General features: G+C 48.5%; 1 long non-coding RNA gene across 3 annotated transcripts; it reads right to left on the bottom strand.

Moving 5' to 3' along the window:
• Window positions 1-1,920: 1,920 nt before the first annotated feature.
• LOC115309562 lies at window positions 1,921-3,231 on the bottom strand. 3 transcript variants are annotated; one of them, XR_005717757.3, is made up of 5 exons: window positions 3,138-3,231; window positions 2,944-3,002; window positions 2,775-2,831; window positions 2,585-2,639; window positions 1,935-1,974 (listed from the first exon to the last, which is right to left on the bottom strand). It is a non-coding gene; the product is annotated as an uncharacterized LOC115309562 (long non-coding RNA). The 3 variants fall into 3 exon arrangements; XR_005717755.3 differs by having other exon boundaries at window positions 2,944-3,231; XR_005717756.3 differs by lacking the exon at window positions 2,585-2,639 and having other exon boundaries at window positions 1,921-1,974; window positions 2,944-3,231.
• Between the last annotated feature and the right edge of the window lie 7,309 nt (window positions 3,232-10,540).

Genomic DNA, 10,540 nt, shown 5'->3' with positions numbered 1-10,540 from the left:
CCTACATATTTATTGCTCATAAACACTGGGTGAAACATATACTATAAAAATACACATTGAACTTGGGCTTGCTGTGTGGTCTGACGAAAGGCAAGCACCAGAAAAGTCGCTTGTTTCCTTTCTTCTTTTTGCATGTCTTATCTTTTAGTCTTGTGCCTTGGGTGTTGACCACCAAAAAGAGCCATGGAGCATTCCTGAAAAGCAAAACCCAGTTGCATACCATGATTAGATACATATAGGACACTGTCAAGGCCCCACACCTTACTTAATGAGCATTACCAAAAACCAGGAACTCAGCCAACTTCATAAATATTTTGCACACCATTGAAGAATAGTAGGGTGGAAAGTTTACCACTTTAGATACAGGTGCAAGGCTGGAAAACCGAAAACACAGATAAAAAGCATGTGTTTTCAATATACTTAAACAACTGATTTTGGCGGTTTTCAACAATGCCAGCCTGTTTCTTATTGCAACTGTGTTTATTTTTTACTAATAAAATGCACAATTAGCCAAAAAATGCCACAAGCAACCTTGTACTCAGTGGCGCCTAACCAGATAAACGAATGCCAACATCAGAGGTGTCCTAATGCAAGCTTCCCTTAAAATTTTGGACCATCTAAAACAGTGCTCTCAAACACATTTGAGTGTAGAGGCCACATAGCCCACCCCCAAAAGATTGAGGGCTTCTGTAAGGCATGGGGGTCAAGAATTTGTTAAAGCGACCTTGCGCTCTCCGCATTTTGTAACTTGCAATCTTGACAGTGACATTTTTAGCCGTGATTCATTTGTAGTGCTCCCCTTATCCCTTTTCTGATGCAATCACAAGAATTAAATTGGTACTGCCGCCAACATACTGGCATTTTGTAAGAGGACAAGAGAACAAGTACACTGCCGTTGCTTATTTCCCTCAGGATATATTCAAGCTCAACATGTCTCGAAATAATGCCTTTTGCTCTTCTGAGAATTTCTGATAGCACCAGTCTGAGCGAATACTTGTATTTTAATGATGATATTTTCTGAGGGCGAGAATCCGGAGCTCATGAATTTATCTTTTGTAGTTGCTTCTGACAAGCGAGAGTTCATGCAGTTGAGGTGCATCCTCGAGCAAAGAGCTCGTGGTTTCAGCCTACCAACGGAATTGTCGTGCAGGTGCTAAATACTAAAAAAAAGATGGAAAGGAAAAATAGAGACTAAACACCTGAAAAATAAAAACGAAACTACATTAACTATGTGGATATGTTATAAGAGCATAGCTACGTTTCCAGCGTAAATGAATAGACCGATCCCACCAAGCGTTCCACGCATGCGTGACGCCGCCAAAACTGTAGTTCGTAGGAGGCAGACTCCAGTTCAGGCGACAGCTCATGCTGCCTCGTGGTCTGCTCGCGCAAACCTCCAGCATGGTTGTCGCGCGTGTAGAAAGACTACAGCTCCAACGATGGATATCGGCAGCGGTGGCGTACTCAAACTAGCTGGTGAGATCGGTCTATTACCGACATATTATAATGCCGTGTTCAAGGAAGTCGCGAGCTGCGTCTCCAAGCACTGAGCAGATTAATTTTACCCAGTTATCTATTACCTGCCAGTGCATCATAATCTGTACAACGGTGAATATATTCCGAGTTACTACTTGTGCGCAGCACAGGCTAAGGCAATGCCCGAAGAGGGGAAAGGGCAAGCGCTAGAAAGGCGGGTGAGGAGAGTAACCTCCTCTCCTATCTAACATTCGTAGTGCTTTCCCCCTCTCCCCCAGCCCTGCCCTCCCCTCCCGCATGCCTTCCTAGTGCTCGCCTTTTCTCTCTTCGCATGGCCGTTGCATTCACCTGCACTACACACAACTAGTAACACGGAGTATAATTGAAGGAGGGTACACTCACAGATGTCAAAGCACTTGAAGAGTTCGCAACTTCGGTGCAATGCCACTGGTTGCACTTTTGTATCGCACTTCAGATGGCTTGATTTGCCCGAAGTACCTGGAAAATAATAAGAATGATAGAATAAATTAACGTGCCATAAACCAGGGCTGGGCAGACACACTCCAAAAAGTATTCGGGAATACTGAGATACATCTGCTTTAAGGCCAAAAATACAGATACTGAGATACATTGTCTTTTATGCAATGCTATATCCCCAAGACACTTCTGCGAAACTGGTGAAAATGTATTCAGGAATACAGATACAATGTGTAGTTGTATCTGTATTGTAGAGGGTGTAGTTCGTGGGGAATATGTACGGTCAGTGGCGTTCCAACTTGTTTTCGAGTCAGGAGGGGGGGGAGTGCTCTTGGTATCCCTTGGGCGCCGTCGGCCAGTCTTTAACCTGCCCCGTGGCAGCTGTTTTAGGGGGGTGGCAGGGGGGGGGGGCAACACATGCCTTCCGCCACCCTTGCCCCGCCCCCCCCCCTCCCCCCCCCCCCCCCGGTTGGTACGCCCATGTGAATGGTATTTATGCTTTGCTCCTTTTTTGTGCCATTTTATATGCTGTCCTTCTTACTTCAAACTCTTTATTTATCATTAATGTCGCTAAAGAAAACATGTCGCCCCCGTTGAATCAAATAGTTACAAAATGGTAAAGACTGCGTACCATGCTTGACGAAAGGCGTCTGCCAAAATTAAACCTGTTTTGCGTTGAGGGCAGCCTGTGCATCAGATATTTTAGTCATCAGTACATGTAATCTAACCAAGTACCAAGCCTAATCACACAATATAAGCCTAGCAGTCTGACAGGTAAAGAAGAAAAGAAAACAGGGTCCACCGGATAGTCAATTGCTCACCTTGCCAGACGGTGCCTCGGGACTATGGCGGCATCTGCTAGGTGCAGAGCTTCTGGTCTGTGCATCAGAGAACAGGCATTAGCAAACATGATCTATCCAAGCACCAAGCCTAGTTTCACAAGATACCTGAGAAAAAGAAAAACAGTCTGCAGCATAGTTGATTGCTTACCTTGCCAGACAGAGCCTCGGGACTATGGTAGCGTCTGTGCTACAAGCAGAGCCTCTCGCCTGTGCATTAGATTACTCATTAGTATACGTGATCTAGACAAGCACCTAGCCTAGTCACACAATTTTACTTAGCAGCCTGACCAGTAAAGAAGAGAAAAAAAGAAAGTAGGGTCCGCAGGGTAGTGAATTGCTTACCTTGCCAGAACGTGCCTCGGGACAATGATGGCATCACTGCTAGGTGCAAATAGTCATTAGTAAACGTGACCTAGCTAGGCACCAAGCCCAATTTCACAATACATGCATTACACACTAAAAGAAAAAACAGTGCAGGATAGTAGGTTGCTTACCTAAACAGAAAGGGCATCGGGACTATGGTAGCGACTGTGCTACAAGGAGAGCCTCTCGCCTGTGCAGTAGAGATGAAAGTCATTAGTACACGTGATCTAAGCAAGCACTTAGCCTAACTTCACAATATATGCTTGACAATCTGACAAGAAAACAAAAATCAGCAGGCTAGTTGATTGCTTACCTTGCCTGACGGTGCCTCGGGACTATGGCGACATCTGTGCTAGCAGCAGAGCTTCACTCCTGTGCGTTAGAGATTCGAGTCATTAGTACATGTGATCTAACCAAGCATCTTATGTTATCTCACACTTCACAGGTGCGTGAGATGACTTGCATACTACAAGCACAAGGAGACACTCGCGTTTTTGAACCATTAACACTTCGACACCTAATTGTTGCTGTAGTGTGACAAAGTGTATGCTTCACAAATGAAAAATGCAATAAAACGCGTAGTCTAATTTTACAAATTTTGCCCAAGCAAGAGTCTGACAAGTAGGGTACCAACATGACAATTCAAAGTTAGCCAAACTCGAGCTTCGCAAAAGTTAGCATCCGCGAGTACAGCCGCTGCATATGTTTCCGAATAGAGCTCTCAAAGTAACGCCAAACTGAGCACCACGCACACCGAAGCTGGTGAATGCTGTCCTAGAGTTCCTGCATAGGCTCTCTACGGGAGTCAGAGTTGCGCGTTTGTTATCCACACGCTGACACGCCGCTATTCGCCTAGATCCGATCATGTGAGGAGCAAAATCCAAATACTGTGCAGGAAAGCAGCCGATACGGCCGTTTCGCCGACGTTGCAATCTCCTCAGCGTACGTTCCCTGCTTTTGTCTCCTCCTCCTTTCCTGTTTTCCAGGAAAGGAGAAGGAGCACGTTGCTATTCGCCCAATCCAGTGAGATGAGGAGCAGAATTTCGTCCCTTGCAGGAAAGCCGGTGCTCCGGGGTGAACGCGCAGCTCTGGCTCAGGGTTGGCAGGTTGGGCTATAAACAGCCGAATTGGGCTACTCAGCTTTGTAATAGGCGGGAAAATCTGGTGGTTGGCTATTAAGCTATTTCATACCCGATATTCAACAATTTTCAAAGCCTTAAACATGATATTTCTGCGCCGGGTAGAGAAAAACAATTAACTCAAGAAGTTAGGAAAGGAAAATATTCAAATCACAAGCGTGAAAATACAATATGATATATGTGGACCCTCATTGGTGTTGGTTGCGGAGGTGCAATATCTTTTTTCTGAAGTTTTTTGGCACGATTTAATACCGCAGGCAGGGGTGGAGGCACGTGTTTCCAGAAGGAGGGAGGAAGAGGAGTGGGGGCAGTTTAACAGATGTCTGAGAACCCCCTCCTTTCGCTGCACTAAAATATACATGGGGACGCTTTATCCTCTTATTGCCTTCTTCTGTAAATAATTGTCTTATGTCATGTGTCATGTTACCCGTGTTCCAAAGAGATATAAATACCTTGTATGAAATTTTATGTGTTGGGCTATTGCTATGGCCCGACATTTGGCTATTCTTGGGCACAATATCAGGAAATTTTGACGGGTTAATCTGCAAATACCTGGCAACCCTGCTCTGGCTACCGTAGGGGGCCTATGCAGGAACTCCATGCTGCCCTAGAGTTCCTGCAGAGGCAGCCTACGGGAGTCAGGAGTTGCGCGTTCATCCCAGTAGCTCCGGCTTTCCTGCACTTCAAGTCTGCTCCTCACGTGACTGAATGGACTTCTTCCAAAACCGACGCGCCCCATCGCGGCGAAATACCACGCAGTGCACTCTGGGAACTAGTTGGCCACTCAGTTTCGGTTTCGACTGAGCAGCTTCATCTCGTGCTATCACGCCTCGACCGAACGCGCTGCTTGCGCTTTCGATTATCTGACTTTTCACGAACGTACAATACACTCATTCTCGAGCGATACAAAACGAAGACCGGGGCACTTTCCTTGGCTCCCGAAACACCGGATATTGTACGTGCGTATGCGAACGTAGTAAGTCGTGGCTTAGTCACCTCACCCCAAGAGTGCGTCTTTGAGCTCAATGTCAGTAATCCCGTCTAGTACCAGTGAACAACAACTGAAATTTGTTCGTCTGGAGCCTTACACGCATTTTGTTTGCCAAACGTCCGCTTCTCGTTACTTCATTGGGCGAAAAGCAAGTCGCATCCTCACAGGGTATCAAAGTTGAGGCCAGCGTTTACGCATGAACTTTTAAGGAAACGCAATAAATTCGACCTCACTACTGCACAAAAGTTACTATGGTGTCTTCCTCGTGTCATCATATATCTCCCACTAGAATTTTATGCTGATAGAAGATTAACTTCTAGCAAACGCTGAGATCGGCTAGCTACGACGGAGGCCCTAACAAGCGTCCCCTACTCCTCGCTAAGCCTTTTTGGACGAGCTTTTACTGACGCCCGAGATCTGTGCCGGGAACGGTGTGTCTGAAATTATCTCGGCATACTCAGGCAGGAAGAAAGCAAACACATAACAAATATTATGGCCATTAGCAGCCGTCAAGTGCGCTTTGAATTCGTTCGAGCACTTGTCTGAAGAATGTCGCACCGTGCGCCGGACGGGCATGCATGAACCCCAATGCGGTGCGCATAGGGGTTTATGTCCGTCTGACGCACTACCGGCGAACGGTGCGACATTCTTCACACAAGTGCTCGACTTTTGAATTCTTAAAACGGCCTGTATGCGCGAATTTGCCTATATGATTGCAGGATAACTTTATGCGCATACGCGATGTTGAATATTAGTGGAATGCAAGTGGGTGGGGACTTCAGTTTGTGCAGTGCTGCGGGTCAGTACAGATAAGAGATAAGTGTGTTAAAATTGAGCTTTTCAATGGCACCTCCGAGTTTTACCTCGCGTACTCAGGCACATTAAGAAAAACAGTAATTGCAAAAAGTAATATTTCGTCTATGGACGCACGAAGCAAACTTCCTGATCAACAACACTAATGTAAAGGCGCGAGCTGGATGTATGCATACTTATTGGTTGCTACAACTTGTTGATTCGTACACAAGCAAGATCCCCGAGCACCCGAGCTTCGCAGCGTCGAGACTCCCAGCACTGGCTCGTCCACATACCTCGATTGGAACGCTAACGGGAAGGCTCAAGTACAAAAACACAACAAGCATCTGTTAAGACAAGCTATACGTCTCGGGATTGTGCTAAAGCTTCGAGGTATGACCATTTAGGTTAGTTTAGAGACCACAAATGACACTCTCGGGACCAGAAAACAATCTCTTGTCGACGTGTCGATTAAAACCGAAACCATGCACAGCTCCTCCCTGGCCAACTAGTTCCCAGAGTGCAACGCGCGCCGTGTTGCATGCAGGGCTTTATGGAAGTAGTCTATTCGGCCGCCGCGCTCTACCTCCTCATTTCCTGGAAAACAGGATAGGAGAAGGCAAAAGCGGGGGTATGCACACCGAGGCGCTTGCACCGTCGGCGAAGCCGCCGTACCGGGGGCTTTCTTGCACAGCATTTGGAGTCTGCTCCTCACGTGATCGGATATCGGCAAATAGCGGCGCGGCGGCACGGGGAAACCAGACGCGCAACTCTGGCTGGAGCCTATAATCTCAATGCTGCACTAGAGTACCAGTTCCTTTATAGGCTCCCTAAGGGAGCCAGAGTTGCGCGTCTATTTTCTACGTGCCGCCGCGCCGCTATTTGCCGAGATCCGACCACGGACCCTGCAAGAAAGTAACGTTGCACGCACCCCGCCGTACGCACCCCTGCTTTTGAGCGCGCCGCGCGCCTCGTCGGTTCGAGAGTCAATGGTTCCAGTACCCTCACCCTCTTCGTAGTGGCCGAGCAGGGAGGGAATATGGTTTCGTTGCGTCGACCTCGGGGGCGGAAGATTAAGGACGATGGGGACAAAGGCGAGTTTGGGGGAGCAGTATCTAGGTCACAGCGCCTCAATGGTTGAACAGGATGTAGCCGACGTTTTGGGTGTGGAACGTTTGGGAGAGGCCTTGCGCGCGCGTTGTTTTCTCGACACTTAGCATCGTGTCGAGGTGGCAGCACATATTCGCCAAGAGGTCCAAAAGTCGCGTGAGGAGCTGGATCAACATGCCGTGCAGAAAAGACGGCGCTACGAAGATGAACGCGCAACTCTGACTCCGTAGGGAACCTATAGACCCTTTCAGGCAACATTTCATGGGCGCCGCCATCTTGACGTCACGTGACCCTGCCGCCATAGCCGCCCTTCAGTTTCTCGCCGTTCCTCCGCGTTGTGTGCTGCACCGGCCACTACCGGAGCTTTGTTTTCGCGTTCTTTTACGTTCCGCGTTGAAATTGCGTGTTTTCTCTAGGTCTTTTAGATGTTTTGGGCTTTTATTTAATCATTTGGTATCCATATTTCAACATAGCTCTTGTATTTTCTTATTTATGAAATAGAATGGAACAGCGAATGGATCGACGATACAAGATTATGGCTTCAGAGACCATGTAAGTTCATCCCATTCTAACGTTTTTCTCGCTAATAAAGGGCAGTCAACACCATTGCGACATATGCAACTTTCAACTGACGCATTAAGACTATCCAGTCGTGCTTCTCGCTGCATGTGCGCGCTCGTTTCCGTAAAGCCGACCCGCATGTAACCGATTTAGCGTGCGACGAGACGAGCGATGGCGACAACGACGAGAGTCAGCGACGAAGATTTCTCACTGTCGCCTGTTGCATCGCTGGGTTTTTCGGATTTCTAGAAAACGTCGCTCACCGTCTTGGTCGCCTGCTCCCGTCGCTTCAATGCGGTTTGCCTTGTCGCGCGACTGCACGAGCGAAAGTGAAGTGGGTCACCGTCGCTTGTCTCGTTGCTCGCCGAATCGCTCGCATGCGGTTTATACTTAATATCGAGGCGCCAATGGTTCAATGGTGTGTGCATGGAAATTAATTGAGTATAAACCGCATGTAAGCGATTTGGCGAGCGACCAGATAAGCGAGGGCGACCCGCTTCGCTCTCGCTCAGTCAGTCGCGCGACGAGGCAAACTGCATGGAAGCGACGGTGCAAGCGACGAAGACGGTTAGCGTCGTTTTCTAGAAATCCCAAAACCGAGCGATGCGACGGTGTGAAATCTCCGTCGCTCGTCTCGTCGCACGCTAAATCGCTTACATGCGGGTCGGCTTTACGGAAACGAGCGCGCACATGCAGGAGAAGCAAGACTGTGATAGCCTTACTGCGTCAGTTGCAATTTACACATGTCGCAATAGTGTTGACTCCCCTTTATTTGCGACAAAAACGTAAGAATGGGATGAACTTACATGGTCATTGAAGCCTCATAATCTTGTATCGTCGACCCATTCGCTGTCCGCTTCCATTCCATAAATAAGAAAATACAAGAGCTATGTCGAAATATAAATATCAAATGAAAGTCCTAGATATCGAAAAGGCCCAAAGCAAATACAAGATTTTAACGCGCAACGTAAAAGAACACGAAAAATAAGCTCCGGTAGTAGCCTGGGCAGCACACAACGCGGAGCAACGGCGAGAAACTGAAGGTCGGCTATGGCGGCCCGGAAAGCGCGCGAAGGGCGCGCCGACTGGTGGCGGCTCCAGTAACTGACTCGCTGAAAGCGTCTATAAAAGAACTCTAACTGCCTTGTCCCGAAGCGCCACCTTAGTTCCATCATCCCCACTGAAAATCGCATTGCATAACCATACGTGCGAGCGAAGCCGGTAACAAGCGCAAGCATGTTGCTCTGCAATCGAACTACGTTTCACCGACAGATCGTTTTATAGATACGTGATGATTCATCGCCAGAATGCTTCATCGACAGCACAAACTACCTTTTTTCTGTAAGGAGCCGCCTCACACTGTTGCCATGAAGCGGATAGTACGTGTAGGATACACCCGCGACGAAATGTCCCTACAAGGCTAAGTCCGCGTAACGACTGTCGATGGAACGGTAGTGTCGACGTACGAGAGTCCATGAAACATCTGTCCACAAAACGTGTTTTTTGGCGAAACGATAGAGACCCGTTGCTCTGAATGACGCCAGCTCTACACGCAAGAATAATGTCTCGAAGCTGCGATGTCGTGCTCGTTTGTGCACAAGAGAACCGGGCACCGCCACCTCGCACAGATGCCACAAATACAAAAGCGAGGAAACTCTGACATAAACAGGAGAAAAAGGAAAGCACGTCCCCAGCTAGCAGGCCCCATGTCTCGCAAAACGCAGCATCCAACGAGTGCATGTAAACGGCAGACTTACCTTTATCGGGCGGGCACATCTTGGTTTGTGACTGCAGCTACGTGCCAAGCATCGCTTCGTGAACACGATCCGCTTTGTCCAACCACCTTCTAAAAAAACACGCAATTCAAAATAGCGCGAATGAACAAAGGCGATGTCCCCCGCCAGCCGAAGCACGCCGAGATGGAATGCAGGAGGTGAGGAGGTCAAGTCTTCTAGCAACACGAAGGCCAGATAACGCGCGAAACGCGATCGCTATCGCGATAGGTTGTCAGTCGGATGACGTGTAACCAGTGACTGCTAATCAGGACGCGCGCTCTACTCTATTACCGCGCGCATTTTGTTTGTTTTCTTGCGCTCTCCTGATAGCACTCCCTCTCCCCTTTTTGAAAAAGGAAAGGGGAGGGGGGTGTAATGGTGCACCTGGCAACACCCTCGCCTCGCCCGCCGATTCCTTTGGGAGAGGAGGATACCTCATGATGGGAGTGTGATTACGCTCGCCGGGTGTCTCCAGTCGAAGGGGGGTGTAAGGGTGCGCGATACACCCACATACACCCTTTTTTTCTGAGAGTGAGGGCGCTCGAAGCTTGGGCAAATACGCGGTATCCTTTCACGCGCGCACGGATGGCTGGTTTCAAAATTTCCCCACATCCCTTACGAAACCGGTCCATCTTCGTGTGTGCGTCTGCGAAATTTTTGTACCGCGCCGCCGGTTTTAGCGCGCACGCGGTGTTGTTTTGGCCGGCAGAACTGTTGTTGACCGTCGATATTTTAAGGCCGTGGTGTCCTCATCCTCCCAGGCAACAGTTCCTTTGCTTTAGACTGACTGACTTCTTCAGGGTGGCCGTCACCGTTCGCCGTGTCAACGACACATATGTACCATTTCACTCCTCGTGGCACCAGGGTGCGCTGCTCATGCACTTTACTGTCACGGGCCGTCCTATCTAACATAACGAGCGCGAAAGGTCGCGGTCATCTGCTGGTTCCGAAAGGGCGGGACGTTCATATAGGTCAATGAGGGCCCCGAATCAATAAACGTCTGCCGATTTCTAC

The sequence above is a fragment of the Ixodes scapularis genome, unplaced genomic scaffold, assembly GCF_016920785.2.
Source record: "Ixodes scapularis isolate PalLabHiFi unplaced genomic scaffold, ASM1692078v2 PGA_scaffold0__279_contigs__length_252992795, whole genome shotgun sequence".
Taxonomy (NCBI): domain Eukaryota; kingdom Metazoa; phylum Arthropoda; class Arachnida; order Ixodida; family Ixodidae; genus Ixodes; species Ixodes scapularis.
The sequence above is the reverse complement of the archived record's forward strand: the minus strand, read 5'-3'. Positions and strand labels throughout refer to the sequence as shown.